Source organism: Oryctolagus cuniculus, chromosome 17, assembly GCF_964237555.1.
Source record: "Oryctolagus cuniculus chromosome 17, mOryCun1.1, whole genome shotgun sequence".
Taxonomy (NCBI): domain Eukaryota; kingdom Metazoa; phylum Chordata; class Mammalia; order Lagomorpha; family Leporidae; genus Oryctolagus; species Oryctolagus cuniculus.
In genome coordinates this window covers 39,944,312-39,971,040 of record NC_091448.1, presented here as the reverse complement: position 1 = coordinate 39,971,040, position 26,729 = coordinate 39,944,312, and the positions used below count along the sequence as shown (strand labels likewise).

Sequence of the window (26,729 nt, the reverse complement as noted above, 5' to 3'; positions counted from 1 at the left end):
CAGCACTAGTATTTTGATCAGCATGGTGTTTGGTGTGTGGATTCCTTAGAGTTTTCTTTTTCAAGATCATGTCATCTCTAAATATAGTTTTTCTAGTCTGAATTTGTTATATTTCTTTTTTTAAATGTTATTTATTTATATATTTGCTTGAGAGGCAGAGTTACAGACATAGATAGGGAGAGACAGGGAGAAAGGTCTTCCATCTGATGGTTCACTCCCCAAATGGCTGCCACAGCTGGAGCAGGGCTGATCCGAAGCCAGGAGCCTGGAGCTTCTTCCAGGTCTCTCACATGGGGGAAGGAGCCCAAGCATCTGGGCCATCTTCTACTGCTTTCCCAGGCCATAGCAGAGAGCTGGATCAGAAGTGGAGCAGCCAGGTCATGAACCGGCACCCATATGGAATGGTGGTGCTCCAGGCAGAGGCCATAGTACCAGCCCCTTGCTCTATTTCTTTTCTTTGCCCAATTTCCCTGGAAGAACCACTAGCACAGTGTTGTGTAGGAGTATTGGGAATAGACATCTTTATCTTTTTCCTGATATTATGGGAAGAGATTTTCCTCTCCCACCCAGTGTATGACGCAGTTGTTCATGCTTTCGTTGATGGTATTCCCTTATAATCTTTCTCATTTCTTAAATGCAAGTAATAATAATATTAATTCTTTTATCCTCAATTTAGATCATTTGAACATTACTTTTCCTTGGTTATTCTAGTTAATGTTCTTCAACTGTTAATCTTTTAAAAAAAACAACTTTTGTTTATTTTCTCCATTGTTTTTCTATTTTCTATTGTATGCATTTTTATCCGACCTTATCGTCATTATTTCCTTATTTCTGCTCAGTTTGTGCTTGGTATTCTCTTCTGTTTGAAGTTTTTTTTTTAATGCAAGGTTAAATTTTTTTAAATTTGAGATAGTAAATCCAACATCTGGACTTCTTCAAGGAGAGTTTATACTGACTTCCTCTGCTATGTTTGTTTATGTGTTTATCTCCTTGTTTCTTTTCATGTCTCAAAATTTTAGTAGGAAACTGAACATTTTAAATAATATAATGTGGCAAGTCTGAAAATCAGATTCTCTATCAAGCTCTGTTGTTGCTTTCTACTTGTTCATTTAATGATCTTTCTGATGTAATCTGTAAAGTCTGCATTTTTTTTTTTTTTTGGCATGTGCAATCACCAAAGTCTCTTCTCAGTATGCTTAGTGGTCAACTTTGATTGGAAAGAGATTCTCTCAGGTGTCTGAAATCGAAACACTCCCAGTCTTTGCCGAGGGGCTCTGTATGTATGTTGGGGCTCATCTTCAACATCACCTGGGCTTTTGACAATGCCACCTTAGCTTTCGCTTCTTTCTTTCTCAGTGCTTCAAAGTAAGCCAGAGGTGGGAGCTTCTGGGCCTTTCTGAATGTGTACACGGACTTCTAGTTTGTAGGGTGTTTAGTAGGGTGTTTATAATCTACTCAGTGACTCCCGAACTGAGGCTTAAAGCTGTTAAGTGACTTGCTCAAAATTATCAAGTAGTGAGAGGCACTAGATTCAAATCTAAAGTTATGCCCTTTCAGCTCCAAGAAGAAGACCCATGCAGTTCCCATGAGTGTTCCTCTTCTATGCTCACTGGGATACTGGCTGCAACCCAGCACGGAATTCTTCACTGGGTTTGGGATTGAAAGTGTCTAACAGTAGAGCGTAAGAGGGGACAATTGTCTGAGCATTATCGAGACTAGATGACCAAAGCCTTTTTTTTAAAAGATTTTATTTATTTGATAGGTAGCATTACAAACAGAGAGGAGAGACAGAGGGAGAGGTCGTCTTAGTCCCCTGGTCCACTCCCCAAATGGCCACAACGACTGGGTCTGAGCCGATCTGAAACCAGGAGCCAGGAGCCAGGAGCCAGGAGCCTCCTCCAGGACTCCCATGTGGGCACAGGAGCCCAGGCACTTGAGCCATCTTCCACTACTGTCCCAGGACACTAGCAGAGAGCTGGATCAGAAGAGGAGCAGCCGGGACACAACTGGTGCCCATATGGGATACTGAGCTGACAGTTACCGAGTGCTCACTGCAGGGATGTAGCCCAGGACCAAACTCTTGAGAACAACCCACCACCACCAATAAAACCTCAGCAACTGTGTTACTAAGGTGATATCTCAGCTTTTAACTCCTAAACCAAGCTGCTTTTTTTCAGTGCTTTCCATGGACTCCTTGACAAATGGTCTTCTTCAGCAACAGGGATCACTTTCCAAGGCAACTCATCCCCTCCACAGGTTCCTCTGCTTCTAGGTAGAGAGCCCAACACAAGGAGTGAGCAGTCATTGGAGTTCAGATTTAGATCTTGAACCCAACCCTTTTGATGTGACTTTGACAAGTCATTTCCTCTCTCTGAACCTGTTGCATCATCTGAAAAGTAGAGGGGAAAATGCCTGCCAGGCAAGACTGCTAGAAGACTGATGACATAAGGCAATCCAAGGAATGAGACAGAAAAGTCTAATAGTAGTAGCTGTTATTGAAGTTCTATATAAGCAACTTAAGTCTGTGTTTTGGAACATTCCACTGCAGGGTCCTAATTCTACTCTTTCTGCCCACTTCCCCAATTCCTGCTTCCAGACAATTGCATGCAGCCACAGCAGTTGCCTCTTTCCACTTAAATTAAACCACTCCACTCCCTATAAAAACTTTTCAACTATGTGGTCTTGACTCGCTTACCACCCTATGTTTTCTCCTCTGAAAGGTGAGACCTACTCCTCTCCCACCCCACAGCAGGTAGTGTGTGGTCTGCAGGCTGCTCTGGCCAGCAGGAAAGGAACAATGAGTCCTCACTGTTTCATTCCGAAGCATACACCTTTTTAAGTGCACCCTAGATCAACTTCACTTTTCTGTTACTTATGTCACATCATGAGACCAACCTGGGCCTCATGTGTGTGCCTAAATTTGTGGAATACAAGGTTAATATCTGTCTCATCCTCATTAAAATACTTCTTGTTGAAATCAGAACACTACCCCAGGCTAATGAAGCCATGATTCTCTACACCCTTCTCAAAGCCTATATGTCGCAAATATAATGAAAGCAAATCCTACTACAGCATTCTCTCCACCTCCCAGGGCCTTCCATCCACCAACTAAAATGTCCTCAGATAAGCACCTGAGACAGTTTCAATAAGAAACAAGACTGGGGCCTGGAAGACCCTGAATTTAAGCACACAAATACCTACTAAGTACTGATAAGCAGCGAGCACTCACAGACTCAGTCCTATTAGTGATCCTCAAAACAGCCCTCTGTACAGGCCATTACAAACACCTTTTACAGATTCGAGGCAGTGAGGTCAAGTGATTTGCACAAGGTCACACAGCTAACAAGCCACTTGGAGGAGGCACAAGTCTGAAGCTTGTCTGACTTCAGAGCCTGCATTCTTTCTTTTCTGTCTTGACCAGGTTTTTCATGTTGCTAATAGAGTCCTTGGAATCACCTGGAAACTTATTAAAAATGAAAGCCCATCCTTGACCCTACAAATTCTGATTCAGTGGGTCTAGGAGAAGGCTTGAGCACCTTTAAAAAGAGGTGGTAGGTGAGGCTGGGGTCGATAACTCACATAAAACACCAGCCCTGCCACCCCAGCTCCTGGCCACAAGAATCAGTTTTCATGTATTGCCACGTGAACCTAATACTCACAAGGACAGCCAGACTGTCCTGAGGGCAAGAGGGAGTCCATCAAAGCCCTCCTCAGCTACCGCCTCTCATTGATCCCATGGGCTTTCTCAGCTTTGAGTCTAAACCTCACCTTCTTCTGGGGCAGAGAGAATGGGAAACCCCAGGCCAGGATGTCGCAATGCTGGCTTACATAACCTCCGGAGCATTCTCTCCATCCCAAAATCCCCAGCAGTGGCAGTGAGACATTTCTGGGCTGCCTGCCATGCTTTGTCTTAAGAAGAAGAAACAAACGACTCCTGCACCTGCCTCGGCCCACAGACACTTCCTCCCCCAGCCCCTCACGCTGAAATGCCACATCCAACAGTGGCACGAAATGATGCTTGCTTCACTGTTCTCATGGACTTCCCTCCCTCTACCCGGCACCATGCATGCTTCTTCCTTAAAAGCATCCCTCCTGATCACGAGATGAAGAGAAAACTGCTTCTTCCTTCCTTTCTGGATATGAGTAATGATTGACTCTTTCTCGTGGTTAAAATATAACAACAGGGTGTCCGCAGGCAGGATCTGAAATCTAATGAGAAGGCCATTGACTATCTGACTGCATTTTATTTGTACTGCATGGCATGAAAGATTCAAAGAGACTGGGCTAAAATGTCTATGTAGCTTTGAACAAATTGCCTAACCTCTCTGAAATCCAGTTTCTTTCTGATAGGGATAATAATCCTAGCTGCCTCTTCATTGTTGTGCTGAATGAAATGTATACGCAAAGAGTTCAGCCAAGCGCCAGCATGGCGAAGATGCTCTGTGCACATTGTAATCATTCTCTGCATCTTGCTACACAGTATGGTCCTTAGAGAGTCAGCATCTGCTTTACCTGGAAGCTTGTTAGAAATGCAGTCTTGGGCCCTGCCCCAGAGCTATTTAATCAGAATTTGCATTTTAACAAGTCCCCCCACCCCCACCCTGTGAAATACACATTAAAGTTTGAGAACTTGTGATGAACTATCCATCAGGGAAGGGAGGCTGGGGATGGAGACAGTGACTGCTTTCTGACCCATTTTTTGCAGAGCTCATCATCCTAGACAAACTGTGCTCGATTCAAATCCCATCTTCCTGCGTCAGTGACCTTACTTAAACAGAACTCCTGCGTGTGTTGAGGGTTCCGTGTTGCCTAAAGGATAAAGGACTAGCCATGTCCCACCATTGTCTGGTCCCAGCCTACTTGGCCATCCCCATTGTGCCTCTCTTCCATGACTGCCAAGCCTGGACTCTATCTATAATAAGCAACATCTGTCCTTTTGCAAAGCCCCCTTAACCCTCTGGCCTCAGCTCTAATTCCAGAAATGGTCCTTTCCGCAAGGGGCACCCTGTCCTCTCATCACTGTCTCATCAGCTTCTTACCTACTCAAGCTCTACTTCCTAGAATGTTCTCTGCCTCCCAAGCCTACTGAGCACCACTATCCTTGTCAGATTCTATGCAGCCCCGAGGGCCAGGAATGGAAGGTCATGATGGGTGATCGTGTCAGAGCCAAGAAGTTGGCTCATCCACCAGCAGCTCTAAATTTCCTTGGACAGCCACCTTCACTGTTGAGGCTTGGGAACTCCTATCAACTCCCTCTGAGTAAATGTACCAACCTCAGAGAATCACTAATGAAGAGTCCTTGGAAGCACAGTGATTGGCACCGGGCAGACACCAATGAGAATTAGCCAAACACACTACAGTGTAAATTCCATATACAATGTGCCAATGTCTGTCTTTTTCACCATTGTAATCCTAGTGGTTGGCCTGGTTTCCGATATATTACACATACTCAATAAATATGCACTAAATCAACAAATGCCTAAACAGTGTTATATAGGTGCCAGCACCATGGCACAGTGGGTTAACCACTGCCTGGGAAGCTGGCATCCAAAACGAGTGCCAGTTCAAGTCCTGGCTGCTCCGCTTCTGCTACTACACCTGGGAAAGCAATAGAAGTTGGTCCAAATACTTGGGCCCCTACCACCCATGTCAAAAACCTGGATGGAGTGCCAGGCTCCTTAGCCTTAGCTGTTGAGTCATTTGAGGAGTGAATCAGAAGATGAAAGTTCTCTTTCTCTCTCTCTGTCACTCTCCCTTTCAAATAAATAAATATATTGAAAAATTTATATAGATCATAAATGTCTATAAAAATAAAAGGTTATCATTTTATTTGTTTTTATGTTTGGTACCAGAATTAGATAACACAGAGAGAGAGAATATGCTATTATTGCAATTGTTGACTTGCAGCTGTCTTTCAGCTCCATGGAGGTAGGCAATAGCTTCCTCACAGATATATACCGTGAGGTTTTCCCATTACTTTAACATCTTGTCCAGTCTGTTTTCAGTCACTCCATCACCATGACCACCTGCATGCCACACAATCTTCTCTTTACCTCTGGAATCACAAGTTTGGACCTAAAAGCTCCATTACTCTGTGCATGTCCCATGTCTGTCCTTGAATAGCCCTCAAAAATGACAAAAGCAGGCATCTTTCTAAGAAACAACAAGAGCAGCTACAGCAGGATGTGGACCAAAAACCTGAATGAGCAGCAGAGGAGAGGAGTAGCTTCAAGGAGGGACTTTTAATTAGAAAATCAGGACAGCAAGAGTCCTGTCAGGACATGGAAATGATGCCTCCCCAACAGGACTATCATCATTTTTTCTCTGCCAGAGTATGGTGCACTGGCCCTGACCATCACTCTCTGCCCTTTCTCTATGCCCCTCAAGTACAGGAGCTTGTGGTGATGACATTGGACATACCTCCATCTTGGGGAATTTGAAACCTGAATAGGAAGATCTTGTTCTGTGGTTGAATCATATTTAGATCTTGTTAAGTGTAAATTCTCGCCAGTAGTCCTGGAGTGAGACTTGAGAGTGCATTTCTCATAACCTCAGAAGACACAGAGATTGCCGATCTATAGAGTACACTTAGAGTAGCAAGGTCCACTCTATCTCTGGACTGTGAATCCCATCATGATCTGAGATCCTAAAAACTCAGCCTTCTGTTAAGTACTTTTCAACACTTATCGCATACCTAATATGTGGCAGGCAATGTGATAGACACTTCAACTAGCTTTTTTGGTGAAAATTCCTATGTTATGGATGGAGAATTGACTCCCAGATAGGTGGAATGAGCCTTCTTAATTGCTGATCCTTCATTTCTTGGATTGTAGAATTGCAGGGTTGGGCTGCAACTGGCAAAGCTATGGCCACAAACAAGAAACTATAGGAGACTAGTGGGTGTTTGCCTTGTGTGTTTCCATTTATGTTGCTGTAAGGCAATCTGTATGATATGAGAGTGGATTAGCACCCACTTGCTGATAACCATATGCATTCCTTCAGGTAGGAATTTCTCAAGAAAAGGGGCTTCATCCTTGGTGGAATTACCAAAGATGCTTGCAATCAAATAATATTTGCAACCTCAAATATGCACAATAAAATATATACATACATACATACATATTTGTGTCCCCATCCCAACCATGGCTATGCTGCTTAATTTTTCACCACGTTGCCTTTTCTTCCTCAGCACACAGAGTACATTTCCCAGGCCCCTGCATGGGACCATGGCCAAATTCTTACCCATGAGATATGAGTGGAAGAGACATGGCTGTCCCAGCTACAGCAATTAAGAGCAGATGCATTTCCGTAGCTGTACTCCATGTCCTCATTTGTGGGATGGACACAGAAGACCCTGGAAAGGACTCTGTGGCCATGGGGAATGACAGAGATATTATGGGGAGGGGGGGCGGTCGAAAGGGGTGGGAGTGGAGGTTGGGTCCCAGATAACCAGGTGTGAAATGCAGAACTCTGCCTTAATGGATCCATAAATGGACTGTAGCATGAAAAACGAGCTTTTTGTCCTATTCAGCCATTGAAACCACGGAGCTGTTTGGTTTAAGGTTTGCTTTCGCTGACTCATACACAGATTGAATGAATCTTGGTAGGTAGAGCCCAGAAATCTGCATTTTTTAGAAAGCTTTCAGGTAGTTATGAAAAATAAGAGTTTCCTGGAAGGAATAAGTCCTGGGACACATGCTGGGAATTATTTTTGTGGCCCAAAGAGTTTTGTAAAGGACTACAACTAGCAATTTTTTTGCCCATAATGCATGATTTTCATGCCATACCCTTTCCCCATTTCTTCTTGTGGTATGGAAAATTAAAACTAAGCACATCCTGTAAAGACCATTGTGGTAACTGTGCTTTCTTGCAGGTGGTAAATTTAATTTCCAGAGCATGAACTCAATCTCAGAGCACTTTGATAAGCTGATTGTCACAGAAGTCACAAATCTTGGATTCACACCAAGTATGTTATCTGTTACAACAGCAAGGCTCAAAGATGATTTAGCTTTCATCTCTATCATCTTGTCTGTCCATACAGAGTCAGAGAATTAGCCTTGGGCTAGGATAGAATTTGAAGTTAAATGAAAGCAAATAGCAACATACACCTTTTAGGGGGTGGGAAAGTATGTGTGGGTCTGTGAGTTTATCTCAACTCTCAGTACTGGAAAGCAGGAACCTGCCAACTAGAAGAACCGGTCTCCAATGATTCTTATTTCTCTGCTTTTTTGCAAGACTCTAGTGGCTCCTATTATGTAGCAGTCTCCACTCCGATCCACAGGTGTTCACGCAGATACATGCGCACTTGTACGTCAGTGGCACCAAGAGAGTCCCAACCCCCTGCTCTTGAAACTGGTGCTGAAGAATGGGTGTTGTTAGGAAGTACTTGGTCTCCCTCTTCACCTTCATGGTGCCCGTTTCATGGCTCACTGTTTCTGCATGAATGGTCATTATGGTGAGTCATCCTTTCCCTGAAACTGCCCAGGGCTCTAGCAGACTCTGGCAGAAAGTGAGTAGAGGGTGGAGATGAGATGGTTCCTGTCCAGCTTTGAAATCACAGCATCACGTGATCAGAATAAACCACATAGTCCCAAGATAACCTTTAAAGCTAAGGCTGGAAATTTGATGCACCTCATGACCCATACCTAGAAAAATTGGCCCCTACCCTCTCTGAAGCCACGTGAAGCTCCACCCAAAGTCCTATTTCAGTTCAAGAAGACAGTCTGCTACTCCCAACACATATAGCCCCATCCCAATGCACTGCCTGTTCCTGGCTAGTGGGCTTATGGGGGTGATACCCTGAAATTCTCCTGATTCTAAAGAAAAGAACTGAATCCCAAGGCAAACTCTTATGTAGCAAAGGCAGTATCAAGTTTCTGAAAATTCAAAATGGAAACTCGTCTTATGGAAAATCTAGATGTTTCATGCTACGCATCCTCTACACCAGCAGCAGGTGCAATGGGGGAGTTGAATGGGTTTTCTCTGGGATCAAGAGCTCTGAAGTCCTTGATGGCAGGGCCTTTATCTTATTCATCACTGCAATATCAAGAGCATAGGAGGCTGTCAATAAAATTGGTGCCAAATAAATGAGTGATTGAAAGAAGGACGGAAGGAAGCAATGCCAGTGCTTGTGAGACCCAACTCACCCATTAGAAACCATTGCCGGCCAGCGCCGCGGCTCACTAGGCTAATCCTCCGCCTTGCGGCGCAGGCGCACCGGGTTCTAGTCCCGGTTGGGGCACCGGATTCTGTCCCGGTTGCCCCTCTTCCAGGCCAGCTCTCTGCTGTGGCCAGGGAGTGCAGTGGAGGATGGCCCAAGTCCTTGGGCCCTGCACCCCATGGGAGACCAGGAGAAGTACCTGGCTCCTGCCATCAGATCAGTGCGGTGCGCCGGCCGCGGTGCGCCAGCCGCAGCGCGCCGGCCGCGGCGGCCATTGGAGGGTGAACCAACGGCAAAGAAAGACCTTTCTCTCTGTCTCTCTCTCTCTCACTGTCCACTCTGCCTGTCAAAAAATAAAAAAATAATAATAATAAAAAGAAACCATTGCCAAGATGCAAGGAGATACAGCAGTTCGCATGCATGTGGAAGCCCAAGCCCTTAACTTTTTACTAAATGCATGAATAATCAGCATAAATAAGTTATGTCTCACAGACCCAACGATGTGGTTTAAGCTAAATTGACTCTTGTGACCTCATTATTTTAAGTAGCCTCAGGCATCTGGAAACCAGTAAACCAAGCCAGACCTAGCAGTGGCTAAAGAGATATGTGCGGTGAATTAAAGGCTGCTATGGCTCCGCAACTTGCATTACAAAATCAGAAGGAAAGCAAACCTAGGATTCCAGTTGAAGCCCCATTTCTGAGGTTAGCTGGTGACAACCACAGCCAGAGCATGAGTCAGGGCACACTTGTTTTGCCAGCCCCTGTTCCTAACGATGCAGTGCAATTCTGTTCTCTGTTCAAACCCAAGCCTCCAGTACCGAATGCACTGAAATGATTTTCTGACTGATGCTCCTGTGATTCTGAGGTTCCTGGTATTAAAATGGAACTGTATATACAGAAAGTTCTGGCTAAAGGGTCCCAGTCTGCAAAACGTCTGGGCAGGAAGAGTGGTAGGGGGAGAGATTTATGGACTCTTGCATCAAAACTCAAATCTGTCCCCTGCTAGCCTGATTGCATTGGGCAAGTTGTTTAACCTCATGGAGTCTCAGGCTTATTGTCTGTAAAATGAGAACAATAGTAGCACACATTCAATATGGGCATTATAAGGGTTACATGAAACAGGCTAAAGACCTCACACCTAATATGATGCATAGGTCTGTGAACTTGAGTTCCTCTCCCTCTTTTCATCTAGAACCCCAGACATTTCCTTCTCTTTATTCAGTATCTAACTCCCTCACAGAGTCCAGGATAGTTCTGTGTATCTTGTGGACATTCACTAAATATTTAATTGAAATGCATCCAAATATCCTTTTGGTGGAGGGAGATCAGCATTGTCCCACAGTGGGTAAAGCTGCTGCTGGCAATGACAGTGTCCCATATCAGCACTAGTTTTTGTCCCAGCTGCAGTATTTCTGATCCAGCTCCCTGCTAATGTGCCTGGGAAAAGCAGCAGAAGATGGCCCAAGTGCTTGGGCCCTTGTACCCACATGAAGACCCAGTGAAACTCCTGACTCCTGGCTTTGGCCCAGCACAGCCATGGTCATTGTGGCCATCTGGGGAATGATCCAGAGGCTGGAAAATCTCTCTCTCTCTCTCTCTCTTTCTGTCCCTCCCTTTATCTCTAACTCTTTCAAATAAACAAATAGATCTTGAAAAAACAAAACAAATATGTTTTTTTTTTGGTCAGTTCTCTCCCACTGAAGCTTTGGGTCTGCTCTTTTGACTTCTTAGCTGGGCTTTCTGTAGAAAGAGGCACAGCCAAGCCAAGCCAAACCAAGGAGATCAGGTAGGGAAATGGCAGGGTCAGACATGGACAGCCCTATCTCCACGTGGCCAGGATCTCTTCCTGCTCTAGGGCTTCACGATAACGCCTGGAATTCCCTCCCAGATCCTGACAGTGGGAAATTCCCAGCTCCATTGAGTGTCCCCAACGGGCAGCATGGGCACCTGTTTACAGAGATGAACTCTCAGCCCTGAGAGCAGGTCATACTCTGGCCCCATTCTGGAGCTGTCCAGTGGCCAGAGGGAGGCCACTAGCCACTCCCACCCCTCCCAGTCTGGGCCCAGCCATGCCTCCAGTCATCTGGGAAATCCCAGGGAATTCTCCCCCACTCAGTGGGAGTGAACGGACCCACCCCAGGTGCTGCAGGAGGCCTGGACTTCTACTAGAACAGAGGGATGCCTCAGTGACCTCAGTGGATGAACCTCACCTTGACATTGTTTCCACACCCCTGAAAGGGAGAAGGCAGTGACTTCTCAGATTTGTGAATAAGACTGTATGCAGAGCAGGAATCAGGGGCATAGGGCTGACCATGAACCTAGACCTTGTTAGAAGCAGCAGCCTTGCCTTACCCATACCTCATCTGCTCAGAGGGAGGTCCTGACCATGTGGGCAACTAGACCACCCTTTACCCCCAACCAGAAACCGAAGGTCTGAGCCTCTTGGGGTGAGCTCTCCCCAACTGTGCAATCCTCATCCATGCTTAGCCTCTCTGGGCTTTCATTTCCTCATGGGCAGAGCAGTGATGACTGACAGTGGCTGGTGCTGGTCACATCCCTGCCCCTGCGGCTGGCAAGTGGAGTCCCATCAGTGTGTGCTTGTGGCTCCCTTCTCTACCCCAGACCCCGGCCTGGCTTCACCTGCTGCTTGAAGTGCCCTCTCCTTGTCTCCTCTGCCCACCATCAGCTCATCCCATGTAGCCTTCTGAGAAGTTTCCTGTTGATTTTATGAAATGGGCTGCAAATAGGGCTACCCTGTCCTGCTAAGAGGAAGCCCTCCAGCCCAAGGGGCCTTTCCCTAGCCTTTCCCCAGACTCATATGAGGATCTCTGCCCGGCCATACAGAGGGCCTCCGACCAGGCTTCTCCTTCTCAGTTCTTCTAGGGGATAGCAATCAACTCCCGCTCTCACCATGCCCCAGTCTCTGCCCAGAGCCAAGGCTGGGCAGGACAGGAAGGCAGTCAACTTGTTCTTGGGGCTTCCCCATCACTGCCTGTGATTACTCTGGTGCTCCAGAACATGCTACCTGCAGTCCACTACCCTCCAACTCTGCCCATGCCACTCATGCTAGCGAGGTTCAGGTGGCCTGGCCTGATGCCAGCTGCCCTCAGCACAGTGTGTGTATCTTCAGAAGGTCTGGTACGAGGGCATCAGCGCCACAAAGCCCTGTGTGTGCTAATAGACGAGAGTTGCTCTGCTGAATACTCCCTGGCCATGAACATCTATGGTGTGGTAGCCCAGGCCATTGCTATCTCAGACTGGGAACCACTTGTAGAGAAAGGCATTCTGTATTCAATCATCTTTGCATCTTTCTGATTCCATCAAGAAGAAAACCTCAGTGTTTACTACCCTCTCTCTCCAGTGAGCAATACACCAGGTAGACAGCTACCTCAAGTTCAAATTAAAAATCATTTGTTCTGATTATATTGATTTCAAATTTCTAGTAATTACAAAATGTTTCCTTCAAAATGAGTTAAGTAAAAGGAAAAAAGTCATTTTCAGGAAATCTGCTCAGGATATAAAGGAGTTGTGTGACAAACACTTGCTAAAAAAATCACAAAGGTAGAATGACAAAATGAGAGTGTGCTTTAGTCAAAAGACTCAGCAGCATCGTGGGAACCCTAGGCCCTGCAATGGACTGGAGGATGGGACATTTGGGTCTTTTGTGATTTGAGCCATTTTTTTATATTTCCTCAAATCTCAGCTCCAGGGTTGTCCTGGAGCCATGCCATCAAACTCCTCTTCTGGGCAGCTGATAAGACTGAAGGACCTGCTGAAGAATGTAGGAGCAGCCGTGAGTCATTGTAACTGGCACAGGGATGTCACGTGCCCCGAATTCTGATTTCAGCCCACTCATGACCTCCAGCATTTCCCCAGACCTCAGTTTTCTCGTCTGCATGAGGGCGAGGTTGGGTAATACCTCTCAGCCCATAAAGCTACTGAGAGAATTCAGAGTGGACATTGGTGAAGCTGGAACCGTGTTTGTGAATGTGGAGTTAGTGTAGACCCAATATCCACCCCATGGTAAGTTCCCAGTGATGTGAATGATAATATATAAAAGTGTCCAGCAGAAAGATCCTACATATTGGAGATTTCTGAAAATGACCACTGTCATTCCCTCTATTTCTGGCATCTGCACCTTTTTGTAATGAAGATGGATCCTTAGCAGGGGAAGCTAGTTGAGGATTCAGGGGTTCTCTGTAGGTCCCATGAGACTTAGAAGTTGGCAGGTGGGTGGGTCCCAGTTCCTGGGTCCAGCAAGATACCTGTGTACAGGGCCAGCCCTCTAGTTCTCCAAGCTGCGGTCTTGCCAGTTTGTCCCTTTATGGGGAGAACAGAAGATTCTGGGTTGAAACCCTTACCATAGAACAGAGAGAAGAAATACTAGCTATCAAGACAAAAAAGGTCAGATTGCTTGTTATTTTCCTCTTGGAACATGTCCAAGGGCCAATAGAAAGGAAAAGGCATGTGGGCTTTCCCAGTCACAGTGACTCACAGCTGCTGTTGCATTCTTCAACATCCGTGGGACTGATAGGGACCCCTTTTGTCTCCAGAAAACCAAACACATTCCTTCTGCTTGGGGCCCAGCTCCCCCGAGAGTGGGCCAGGTTGGCTGTGCTTTGGCAGCTGTTGTGGGCCACAGAATAGAGTTTTTCTCTGGATTTTCTCCTGTATGTGCTTAAAAGACGTTGGTAAGTACCTTCTTGGGCCAAGCCCCAGACCCACAGAAAAGTTGGGGAGACAAGAAGGACCAACAATTTCAATATAATGGATAATCACTTGTTTCGGGTCAACATTTATGCTATAGAAATATAGGAAATGGATGCACTAGTCAGGATTCTGCAGAGAAACAGAACCGTGTGTGTGTGTGTGTGTGTGTGTGAGAGAGAGAGAGAGAGAGAGAGAGAGAGATTCATTACAAGCAGTTGACTCACATGATTCAGGGGGCTAGGGAAACTGGGTGGTATAACTCAGCCTGCGTCTGAACCAGGGGCTCTGACGTCCAAGGGCAGGAGAAGAGAGATAGCCTGTCTCCAGAAGAGAGACTGGATTTGCCTTTGTCCCATCATTTGGTTCTATCTGGACCCTCAATGCTTACTATCTGGACCCATACTTACTAGTAAGGGCAATCTTCTTTGATTAGTTTATCAAATTAAGTGCTCATTTCTTCTGGAACCAGCCTCACAGACACACCTGGAAATAATGTTTTACTAGTTATCTGGACATCCCTAAGCCCAGACAAGTTGAGACATAAAATTATCCGTTACAAATGGCATCTTTTCCAGCCATGGCTTCCAAGAGGAAAGGGCTCTCTGGGTTTTGTGGGATGAGTAGACATTGACCTGGTAAAGAGAAGACTACTGGGAAAATGAAATCACTCATGCCAAGCCCCAGAAGTGTGCCTTTGGTGACGTGGGGAGGACTAGGATTAGCTTGACCTTTCTGGAGGCAGGGTGCCTGAAGGAGGAGAGGCCAGTGGAGGCTGGAGAGAGGAGCAGGGGCCATGCTCTGATGGCACTCTGGGAAGGTCTGCTGAGTACAGAGGGCAGACCATAGAGGATTTTCAGCAGGGAAGACACACAATCAGATTGGCTTTTCAGAGTCTTTGGCAGCAAGGTGGAGAGTGGATGAGAGGTGTGAGGTTATAGGTAAAGCGCCCTTCTGGGAGCCTGACATCTCTGGGAAGAGTTTTAAAAATTCAAGGAAAGTGATGCCACTCAGTATGATGAGGATGGGGGAGCAGAAGGCAGACGGAAGGGTCCAGGGGGTCTCTTTCCTACTCAATCTGTGGAGCCAACATGCAACTCCTGGGAGTCACAAGCTATGTTTTCTTCTGTCCTGGTATCTCATCAGCTAGTATAATGTCTTCCATGGAAAACATCTTTGATAAAACTTTGCTAAGGGGCCAGCGCTGTGGCGCAGCAGGTTAACACTCTGGCCTGAAACACCGGCATCCCATATGGGCGTCGGTTCTAGTCCCGGCTGCTCCTCTTCTGATCCAGCTCTCTGCTATGGCCTGGGAAAGCAGTAGAAGATGGCCCAAGCCCTTGGGCCCCTGCACCCGTGTGGGAGACCTGGAAGAAGCTCCTGACTCCTGGCTTTGGATAAGCGCAGCTCTGGCCGTTGTGGCCAATTGGGAAGTGACCATCAGATGGAAGACCTCTCTCTCTCTCTCTGCCTCTCCTCTCTCTGTGTAATTCTGACTTTCAAATAAATAAATAAATCTTTAAAAAAAAACTTTGCTAAAAGATGGGTGGGTGGATGCATGAGCAAGTGAGTGAAGGAATTGGCCTCTCAGGACATTACTGATGTCTAGTCAGTGCTGACTGCTACATCCTGTCTCAGCTTTCCTCTAGGGACACTGGAGGCCCTAAGACATCAAGAGTACTGAATCCTCTAATTCACTCATGCTAGAAAGTCCCCTTCCTTCCTTCAGAGAGACCCAGCAGGAATAGGAAAGGAAAGCGAGTTCTGAATAGGAAACAGGGTCCTTAGCCATCTGCCTGCTGGGCTTCCTGGGCTCAGTGGAGTATTTCCCCATAGGAGGCAAGACAGGCAACTTAATCACCCAAATCTTGATTTTCTTTTCTGGAAAAATTGGGATGAACATCACAAGATTTCTATAAGGATCTAAAGAAGAAAGACTATTGAAGTTGCTAATTACAGGTACATTTAATTATTGTGCATCTGTATTTGAGAGCCATATAGCAAAGTTGCCTGGGATCTGTAGACCGGATTCTGTTAATTTCCATCTGTATGACCTGGGCTAAGTGTTTAACTTCTGTGAACCTTAGTTTCTCAACTGTAAAATTGGCGGGGGCTGGGGAGAAGTGACTTTTGTAGTGCTGCCATTGTGAAAAAATGAGAATGTATGTGACTGAGTTTAATCACCTGTAACGTGCAACATACCTCTAAGTAATTATAATTGCCATTATAATAGTCATGATGGAAAAAGGAGCTTGATGTTGCTCTTCTTTGTAGATATATTGTTTGGTGACCTTAGAGAGTTTTATGAGCCTGGACAGGAGTCTCTGCAGCTTTGAAATAGATATGTGAATAATCAACAACTAACATGGCCATGCCTCAATGTCTGTGACCCATGAATGCTTCCTATGGCTGAAATCATGTCATGTAAGAGCTTTGCTTCCTGTGATCAGTATGTGATGCAGAGGTATTACCTCTGCTAGACATCTTCTCTAAGGGTTAGGAGTATGAAGGAAGAATGACAGCAATAGAGAGAGCCTACACTTAGAGATTTTGCAAATCACTTACCAGTGGCTCCTGATGCTCCCAGCACCCTGTAGTGAAGGAAAGATCCCTTACCAGACAAGGAGTCAGAGAACTACCTTCCAGCCCAAGCCAGTAATTTTCTGTGTATCCTTGGGCAATTCAGTGCTTTCTCTATGCTTAAATGAGGCTTGGATGTGATGCCTTGCTCATGTCAACATTTACCTAATGACTATATTCACTGGCAGAGGGGCAATCTCTCATCTTATAGGATGTTAGGAACGCTGAGCTCTGTTCAACTTGGAGAAAAGGCCACAAGCAAAGGATGAGGGTCCGGAGCCAGAGTTAACTCTGGATTTCCTTGAGAGCCCAGCTAGGAATCCAGCTGGCCCAGCAATGTGGGAGAACTGCTTATTTTATAAAATGCAAGTAATTTGAGGAAAGAGGGTGATTTACTGAAATATTTTCCTAGAAGGCCTAGAAACTAGTATTAGCCTGGAAAAATCTGTGATATCCCTCAAAAGGGAGTGTCTGATGTCACCGAAACTGGCACGTTGCTGACAATTTCCAAAGAGATAAAATGAAGTGAGAGAAAGAGATATGGGGAACTGGAAGAAATAACTAATCAAAAATAGGCGGTAGAAACTAACGACCTAAAAAGGAACTAGAGTCTTGATGTTTTGCCTAGAGATGCCAAGATAAAAAAAATTATTGCAAAACATATCCAAAAAATGAGGAAGCGGAGGATGTGCTGTTGGCCAAGATGCAAGAGCAGACCCTACTGTGGACCACATCAGGTTTCTAATCTGGGTGTTCAGACCCACTTTCTCACCAAGAAGCCTGGCCAAGCAGTTATGGGGAGTACAACATGTGCTGGCCATGGATGCAGAAGACCTGGCTTCCCATCCTTGTCCACCACATTCCTGCACTGTGATGTGGGCAGGGTCCTTGACCTCTCTGTGGAATGCCACCATAGACCCTGTCATGTTCATCATACAGGGTTGTTAGGGGTATAAATTAAAATGATGCTAAATACTATGTCCTGGGCACAAAGTCTCATGTTTAATGCCAGTAAGAAATCACTAGAACTGTTGTATTTCCTTCCTTGACAGCCGCCTTGAGTGTGAAAAGGGGATGGAAAAATGATACTCAGAGCTCTAAAGAGAATCAGAGTTTTATCATTTCCCTTCTGCACATGAGGGCCCAAGACAGCCACTCAGCTGAGGTCGCATGGTGATTCATCAGGAGGGTTAACTCTGCTGGGTCAAGGTCCAGTGTGGTGCAGGGCCACTGAAAGTGCAGCAGCCATTTCCAGCTGTTGATCTTTTATTTAGTGAGGTCTAACCATCCCCAACCCATCAATTAATTCATTCAGCAGACATGTGCCAGGAATGGCATTCATGACCAGCACAGAGAAGCTACTTTGTTATTGCCCGTTAAATGAATGAGTGATAAATGAATGAATGAGTGGTAAATAAATATCAGGCCCTGGCTGAGATGCTAGGATAGGTTGAAAGATGAGTAGATAGTCCCTGTCTATCCTAAAGTTCCTGGGAAATTTGCATTTATATTCTAACTCCATTTGCCCATGAAACTTTGGAAGCATCCTTGTCTACATGGTAGAGAAGACATATACATAAATGATCCTTAAAAGGTAGTGTACAGTAAAGTGTTATGCAAAGGAAATTGCAATGTGTTAAGGGCACACAAAAATGTGTGTGTCTGAAAAGACTTCTCAAAAAAAGCCCTGCTGCATTTGCAAGCAAGGGAAAGAGTACACAGAAGGGCCCTGTTCTGGAAAAGATGAGAAACATGGTGTCACTATAGCACAGGGAGTTCAAAAGGAGTGATTGGTGAGATGTGGCCTGAAAGGAATCCTGGGGAGGTTGGGCCCCTTCACTGCATCCTTGACAAGGCTCTAGCAGGTAGACATGGAATGCTCCTGAGGCATTTTGAGCAGATGAGGTTGGAGGTCTTGGGAAGGTAAATTTGCCATCAGTAAAAAGGGTAGACTGCATGGTGGTGTTTCTCTTGGCAAGAAATGATGTTGAACTGTCTTAATAGAGCACAAAGGCAGGGTCGTTGGGAACGAAAAGATAATCAGTGCAAGGGACACCTCATTCAAGTGTCAAAAAGTGGAATGGACAGATCTGAGTGACTAATTAGATGTGAGAGGAGGTGGAGGGGCAAATCAAAAGCAGCCATACGCTTTCTACCTTGGCTATCTGGGTGGATAGGATGTGAACATATGGTAGGGGAGTCAGATCTGGGAATAGCATGATGTGTGATATTTATCTGCCTTCCTTTCAGCCAGCATGGTGTCTGGCACAGTAGGCACTCACAATGATGGCGTCAAAGGATGGTTTGAGGACTTTAAGACCCCTCCTCAAACTTTCTCTGTGGAAGAATGTTAGACCTACCAATTAAGCTACTGGTTAGGATGTCCATGTCCTCTGTCAGAGTTCCTGGTCTCCATACCTACCTTCTTCCTGCCCCCAATTCCAGCTTCCTGCCAATGCATATACTGGGGGGCATGGTGATGGCTCAAATGATTGCATTTCTGCCACTCAGGTGGGAGACCTGAATTCCCAGCTCTTGGCATCAGAATCCCTGGCCAATGTGGACATTTGAGGAGTGAATTGGCAGATGGGATCTCTCTCTCTCTCTCTCTCTTTCTCTCTCAAATAAAAATTTCTCCATAGGCTCTCCAACCCCAAGTCATCCCAAATGAATACACAAAACAAGGAAACCTGGGTTATTTCCTGTGTAATACACCCTCAACAGCAGTCCCATACCATATCTTCCACCCAAAATGATTTCCCAAGGCCTTCTAAAGCAGAAGTGTTATATCTGCCATGTAGCTTTATTATATTGTGCTTAAAAAAAAGCAAGAAGAGAGGGGGAGGGAAAGAAGAGATGCAAAGAAGAAAGGATGAACTCATTGAAGTTGAGCGACATCCAAGGGGAAATGCCCAGCAGGCTGACTGAAATCCATGTCTAGAGCTCATGCAAAGATCACCTCCTTGAATTACAAAAGCCTTAAATGTGGAAGTTACAGAGAAATGGTTTTACACTCAACTACAACAGATGACCAAGTGTGAGATCACAGAGACACTGGGAGTGGGAAGGGGAGTCTCTGGGGACCTGTGAAGAGGGACAGTTACAACTCTGTTTGCATGCGCTGTTGCTATGAAGGAATCTGGGCTCAGCATTGTTAAATACGAGTCTATCCAAGCAAACCAGAAACCTAGATTTTAAAGTCAACAATCTCCTAATTTTAAGTACTTCCAGTTGATTCTATTTGGAACAGCACATGCCTGCAGGCCAGAACTGGGCAGGGGCCAAGAGTTTGCCAACTCCTGTGAAGAGTGAGAATGAAAATATGGCTTCCTGGAGATGAGCAGCATTTAAGGATGAACAGAGAAGGGGCTGAAGCTGTGGCACAACAGGTTAACGCCCTGGCCTGAACGCCAGCATCCCATATAAGTGCCTGTTCTAGTCCCTGCTGTTCCACTCCCGATCCAGCTCTCTGCTATGGCCTGGGAAAGCAGTAGAAGATGGCCCAAGTTCTTGGGCCCCTGAACCCACATGGGAGACCTGGAAGAAGCTCCTGGCTCCTGGCTTCGGAATGGCACAGTTCCAGTCATTGCAGCCAACTGGGGAGTGAACCAGCAGATGGAAGACCTCTCTCTCTCTCTCTCTCTCTCTCTCTCTCTCTCTCTCTCTCTCTCCTATCTCTGTGTAACTCTGACCTTCAAGTAAGTAAATAAATCTTTAATTAAAAAAAGGATGGATGAACAGAGAAGAGAAATCTGTGAATATCACACAGAAAGGAGAGGCATGGATCCTCTGAGGAGAGAGCAGAAGCCCAGACACAGAGGAAGATAGAAAATGTTCACTTGGCACTGATTCCAAGTTGGCTTACAGCTCTGGAGAGGTCTTCCTACTGGGCAATGAGACGTCATTGGTGAGACCATAAGAATTTCAGTTGAAACCCGGATGTGGGGGACACATGGTGATGACTCAAGAAATTAATTGGAGGTGAGAGGACAGAGATCACCTATGGGAATCAATCATTCAAAAACGTTTCCCATGGAAAGAAAGAGAAGGCAGAAGCTTGAGGGATGACAGAGTTAAGGAAAATGTATCCTTTTTACAATGAAGAAGACATGGGCACATGGGCTGGAAGAAGGGAAGGAAGGAGTGAGAAGAGGGAGATAGAAAAGGCAGGTAGCCAACAGAGAGCACTCATTTCCAGAAGAAGTGGCAGGGAATCCAAGATTCAGAAGACATGACCTTCAACAAGAGTGACCGGCTTTCTAGGGACAGGAGGAAGAGATGTAACAACGAGAAGATGGAATTAAGCTTTGTTTCGGGCATAGTATGTTGTCTCCTGGGAGTGATAAAGCACAGATTATGAAGAGGATGGTGAAGGTTTGCAGTGCTGCTGTGGTGCACGGGTGACACAAACTATGGAGATGCTGCAGGATCACAGGTGGCATGGAAAAGTCTGTAGCATGAGCTGAATCTTGGTCAGCAAGGTCTCCCAGAAAAACCCAGCAGTCTAGCAGTGGTCACATAATAACACAGGGGATGATCAGGTCATCAGTGACCTGGGTTTGGGCACTGGCAGCTGGGAATATATAGAATCATACAAACGAGAGCCCTGTAAGCTGGTGGGAGAGCAGTCTACCCCAGGCTGGGCTGCAGAGGAAAGAAGTCAGGTAGGGGCTGAGAGAACTGGAGGAGCTGATGCAGTAGCCACAGAGTTGCTGAAGTGCAAGGAAGTAGAAGACTGTGGTCAGAGAAATGGGTGACTAAGTTAAATATTATGAAATGGAGAAGTCCAGGAGGATGACAGAGTCCAAAGAGGGGCCATGGTGAAAGGGCTGAAATAAGGTGATGATTGATTCATTTTAAGGGACTTAGAGGAAGTGGGGAAGCTTACATTCCCCTCAGCCTTCCCTTTGCTTAACCTTCCACTTCTTTACTAAGCCTTCCATTTACAGGCTGGGTAGAGGTGTTGTTGACTGGTGAACCTCAAGATAAGGGTAGCAGAGAACAACAAGTAGAAAGAAAAGACTGAATTTCAAGGAAGAAGCACTCCCATAGCAGCCTGGTAGGGCACAGAGAAGACTGGCCTTGGAATAAGAACACCTGGATTTAACCCCTAGCCCTTTGCTTCCCAGTTTCCTTGTCCATGGGCAAGCCAAGCTCTTTTCCATTCTTTGCCTCTGCCATATTAAGTGTCCACTTGTACTTCAAGATTTCTCTAAACAAAGAGAAAAGCATAGAGAAAAACGTAGCTGGTAGTCTTGCTGGAAAATGTTAAGATCCATATCATCAGGCGCATATATGCACACACAAGCATGTGTGCGTGCACACACACACACACACACATACCTTGTCTGTCCCTAGCTTTGGTAGACACTCTATAATCCTGGGCAATTGTGTTTCTCTACTTCAAATTAAGCAGTACAGGGATTCTCTTCACTGTGGGATTTCTGTAACACTTCCAGCTCTGATTTGTCCCTCATGCATTCATTTTTCATGTATTTGTTAAGCCCTTACTGCTGGGGGCTAATGCTAGCAATGAACTAGACAGCCATAGGTCCCTCTCCTCCCTTGTGCCTTGCACCTCAGGCCACCCAAACAGAAAGAGGACCATTTCTCTCATTCCCTCTGAGTAGTAAGTGAGTTATAGAGTTGAATTATTTGGTAGTGTTTTGTTTTTACGTCCTTGCATTTAAGGCAGAAGAGATGTGTACACTTTGGCAAATCAAGTCCCCTGACTCTCCTCCCCACTTGGACAAATACAAGTTTCGTTTTCATTCAGATTCTCTCTCCAGATGTCTTACAGGAAAGACAACAAGAGCTTCTGGAGGGAGCCAGGGCTCTGCAATGTGGGGTTCCACCAATGGCCCAGCTGCAAGCACGAACAAAGCAGCGGCTTTGGGACAGCGGAAGTTTCCCTTTTTCAGCAGGAGGCATTTCGCAAGCACCAGAAACAGATCAAGCTCAGAGAAGGACCTGTGCAGCCCTTGAAAATCACTCTCCCTCCCTGTGGCTCCCCACAGCCCTGCCACTGGCTCTTCCTCAAAGTGAAGAAGCAGGGAATGCAGAAAACCAAAATGTCTTGCTTCTTCACCAGTTTCCCTGATATTAAATCATCCCACAAGCTTAGGTATCTGGAAAAATGATTTGAGATTCCTGGACTGTCAATAATTGATTCAAGCAATAATTATTGAGAATCTGCTACAGGAAAGATACTGCAGCGGGTGCTGGGATCCAGAGTGGGCAAAGGCCATGCTGTAGGGTAGAGGACGGGAGTTTGAGAAATGGAGAATGAGGCTGAGAGTGACAGGAGGTGAACCTCAGGAGATGAGCAGGAAGACAAGGCCCAGCAGGAGGCAAACTTCCTGTGAGAGCTGCCACTCTGTGAGGTGCTAGGACTTGACTGTGGGGTAGCCCTCTCTGACCCTCAAAGCCTTCTCTTATAGGCAGATGGGAAAACAGGGATGAAGAGCTATGGAAATGCTTTGTATAATAAAACTGCCTTATATGATAAAGGGGACCAGTATATGTTCACAGCAACAACTAAGAATGCAGGCTTGCCTGGGATGCCAGCAATACACAGATGCGCTATCTGGAGCCAGCCATGTGCCCAAGCCTCCCTCCAAGCCTGCAGCTCACCAGCCCTTAGTCTGACACAGCTCTTTATCCAGTGCTTACAAAGCGCTCTTGTCACAAGTATTTCTTCACACAAGTCTCATGACAATATTAGAAACTGCTGCCTTACTAAACACCTTGTACAGAAAATGCCCAGAGAAGTCCAGAGACTTGGTCTAGGCTGCACAGCTACCCAGAAGCAGGGCCAGGTCTCTGGCCTGAGTGTTCTGACACTACCTGGGGCTCTTTCTGGTATCCCAGTCACCTCCTCATACTCCTCCCTCTCCTCCTATCTCTTTCCTACTTTGTGTCTGTGGCTCACTCCTATCGGTGCCATTCTGCCCAGCCAGTACAGCCTTGGCTTCAGGCACCTTCTGCTTTATCTGAGTTCCTTTTTTTTTATTTGACAGGTAGAGTTATAGACAGTGATAGAGACAGAGAGAAAGGTCTTCCTTCCGTTGGTTCACTCCCCTAATGGCCGCCACGGCCGGCGCTGCGCCGATCCGAAGCCAGGAGACAGGTGCTTCCTCCCAGTCTCCCATGCGAGTGCAGGGACCCAAGCACTTGGGCCATCCTCCACTGCCTTCCCGGGCCACAACAGAGAGCTAGACTGGAAGAGGAGCAACCGGGACTAGTACTTGGCGCCCCAACTGGGACTAGAACCTGGGGTGCCGGCGCCGCAGGTGGAGGATTAGCCTAGTGAGCTGCGCGCCAGCCCTGGCTCTGAGTTCCTGAATGCAGACTGGCAATCATCTGAGGGTTGGGGAGAGCTTAGAAAAAATGTAGAGTGATTCAACCAGTCTGGGGTGAAACCCAGAACTCTACTTTATTAAGTTGTTTTTATTTGAAAGCAGAGAGAGAGAGAGAACAGTGCTCCCGTCTGCTGATGCACTTCCCCAGATGTCTGCAACAGAGCTGAGAACTCAATCCAAGTCTCCCACATGAGTGGCATAAACCAATCACTTGAACCATCACTGCTGCCTCCCAGGGTGTGCACCAGCAGGAAGCTGAAATCAGAATCCAGAGCCAGGAATTGAAACGCGGTGCTCCAATGTGGGATACTGCATCTTAGCCAGTGTCTTACATGCTAGACAAGACGCCTGCACCATAACTCTGCTTCTGAGAGGTTCAGTGGAACTTAAGTATTTGGAGATCATGGTTGCCTTTGCTAAGCTAAGAAGACAGGGACTCTTTCCATGAACATGGATGATGACTAAGGTTGGTTCCTGAAGCCTATGTGGGAACCACAGTCAAGAGCCTCGGTGTAGGCAAAATGAATTGCTCACCGTTCCCCACACTTGACCAGCATTTCCCATCCTCAGCCCTCTTAAGGTGGTTCTAATAGAGCCAGGCACCAGCATCATCAGCATCACCCATCTGGGAGCCGGTCAGCACCACCCAAACTTACAGAATTGCAATCTGTACTTTAGCAAGTTCCTAAGGGAATTTACAGTATTTCTTTTTAATTTGTTCTAAAATGTGACCCCTCCTCCACCCAATAATCCTCCAAGGTTCAAAACCTGCCCAACCCTTCCCAAATGTACCACCAGCAGCCTTCTCTGGGCCCCTGGGGGGCACCCTGAAGGCCCCATGTCTCTCTGGTTGATGCAGTCATTCTGTGCATCCCTTGAGTTCCCCTCAGGTGACCCCAGCACCAGGGACAAAGGCTTCAACAAAAGGCTGTCAAGGCTGCTTCTGTCTCTGCTGCACCTGCTCTTCACCATCTCTGCTTCCCGAAGAGTCCTCACCACATCCAGCCCTGAGTTCAGCACCTTCACAGGGATGCTCACCTGTCCCCTACCTCTCCCTCAAACACTCCTGGTCACATAGCTCAAGCTATCTTATGTAATGCAAGACCTACATGAAGAAAGAAGCTATCCCCCAGTTGTGCAACCCAAGGGTACTGCTGAGTGGCTCACACCGTTATCAACCTAACTCTTGACTTGGCTCTTCTCCTCACTCAAGGCAGCACCCTCCCCTTAGAGCTCAAGTGCTGGCCCAGGAGGATTTGCCCAGAAGATGATCTAAGTGACAAGCCCCCTGCTGGGCTCAGGCATGATCCCTCCCCTCAACCAACCCAGGCCATTGCACATGAATATTCCCATCTGCTATGGCCCTTACCTCTTCCTCCCATGCGCAGGTGCACCCTTGGCTCCTCACACAAATAGACATGGAGCAGATCCATCCCAGGTCACAGGAGATGCTGAGATGCTGGGAGCCTGGAGTGAGCTCTGCTCGGCCCTCTTCCTAAGCTCAGCCCTGCTCCCCCAGGCTTCTTCCTTCTGTGTCTCTTCTGGAAAGCGAGCTTCACATCTGGCTCACTTATCTCTCTACAACAGCCTCCACCTGGTTCTCTGCATAGGGCAGATGCTGACTATAGGAATGTTATGGCCAAGAGGTTGTGCAAATCCTGAGAAAGGGCACCACACTAAGAGCCTAGAAAGGAACAAACCTGCACAACCACTGCCATTAGTCTTCAGTGTCACCTTGGTCCTGGCTTGTTCTTGGCCTTCAGAGAAACAGGTGGATGATGTCCAAGGATAATGTCTTATGTGATGTTCTGTGAAAACATAGAAAAGGACCATGGTCCTTGAAAGGAAATGACAAAGTAGAAGCCCCACCAAAAGTGGTTCTGCTCCACCTGGAGCCAAGAGACAACCAGGAGGGGAGTGGAAGGGAGAAGCTGGAGGGGAGGCCCCAGAGAAGGGTCTAGAAGGGTGTAGCAGGTGCAGAACCAATGTGCCTCTCATTGGAAATGCTGAGTCGCACAGGCAGGGACCCTGAGCCATCTGGAGAGGTGCAGAGCAGGGAAGGGCCAGAGTGATCTTGAGAAGTGGCCCAAGCAAGGGAGCAAGCACTGGCTTCTCACCTTTCTGAAAAGTTCACTTTCATTTCTCCTTTCTTTCAAACAAGACTGAGTGGGAGTCTGCGGCGATGACCAAACCACACGTGGAGGATTCAGGCCAGATGTCCATCCAGCAGGAGGAAGGAAGGAAGGATTATTCACCAGGAGAATTTTCCATTCCTCATCTGTGAGCTAATGGGGAGGGGGCCCCAGAGGCACTGAGGATTCTGGGGGCACAAAAACACAATCCTCACTTCTCCCTCCCCCACTATCCCCAGGCCTTTCTCTCGTGCACCTCCAAGCAGGCGCTTGACCCAGACTTACGCTAAGATGTTCCCAGCACAGCCCCACGTGACAGCTCCCTGGCTGCAGGCCCAGCATCTGGAATGCAGGCTCCAGTCAAGCACAGCTCTTCCAGGGGATCTGGGAACTTCCAAAGCTGCCTCAGAGTGGGAATTTCCACACACAGCCCCCAGCCTCCACCCCATGACTGCTCTTTCAGCTGCCAAGAGCATCTCCTCTTGACAGCGCAGGGAGGGAGACACTATCACTTTCCAGAACTTTCTTTCCTGATTCACACCCTTTCGTCTTCCGTGTGCATATTGTCTGGTAACTTGGCTTAGCCAAATCACTTTCTAAAAATGCTTCAGGCAAACCCCTTCCCTGAGGCAGAAACATAGCTGCTGATGCTGAGAAGTCTGTCCAAACTCTCAGCAGAGTGAGGAGGCTTTTCCCTAGGACCATAGCTGGTTGGCCTCCTTCTCTGGAACAGGTGTGCCCCTCACATAGGAAGAGGAGGTTGTAGCATACAATCTCCCAAGGCCCTTT

At 46.7% G+C, this 26,729-nt stretch overlaps 1 long non-coding RNA gene across 1 annotated transcript; it reads right to left on the bottom strand.

Annotated features, from left to right (window-relative positions):
• Positions 1–1,745: 1,745 nt before the first annotated feature.
• Positions 1,746–26,228, bottom strand: LOC127484462 (uncharacterized). Its single transcript, XR_007911469.2, has 3 exons — positions 25,926–26,228; positions 25,509–25,616; positions 1,746–2,268 (listed from the first exon to the last, which is right to left on the bottom strand). It is a non-coding gene; the product is annotated as an uncharacterized lncRNA (long non-coding RNA).
• Between the last annotated feature and the right edge of the window lie 501 nt (positions 26,229–26,729).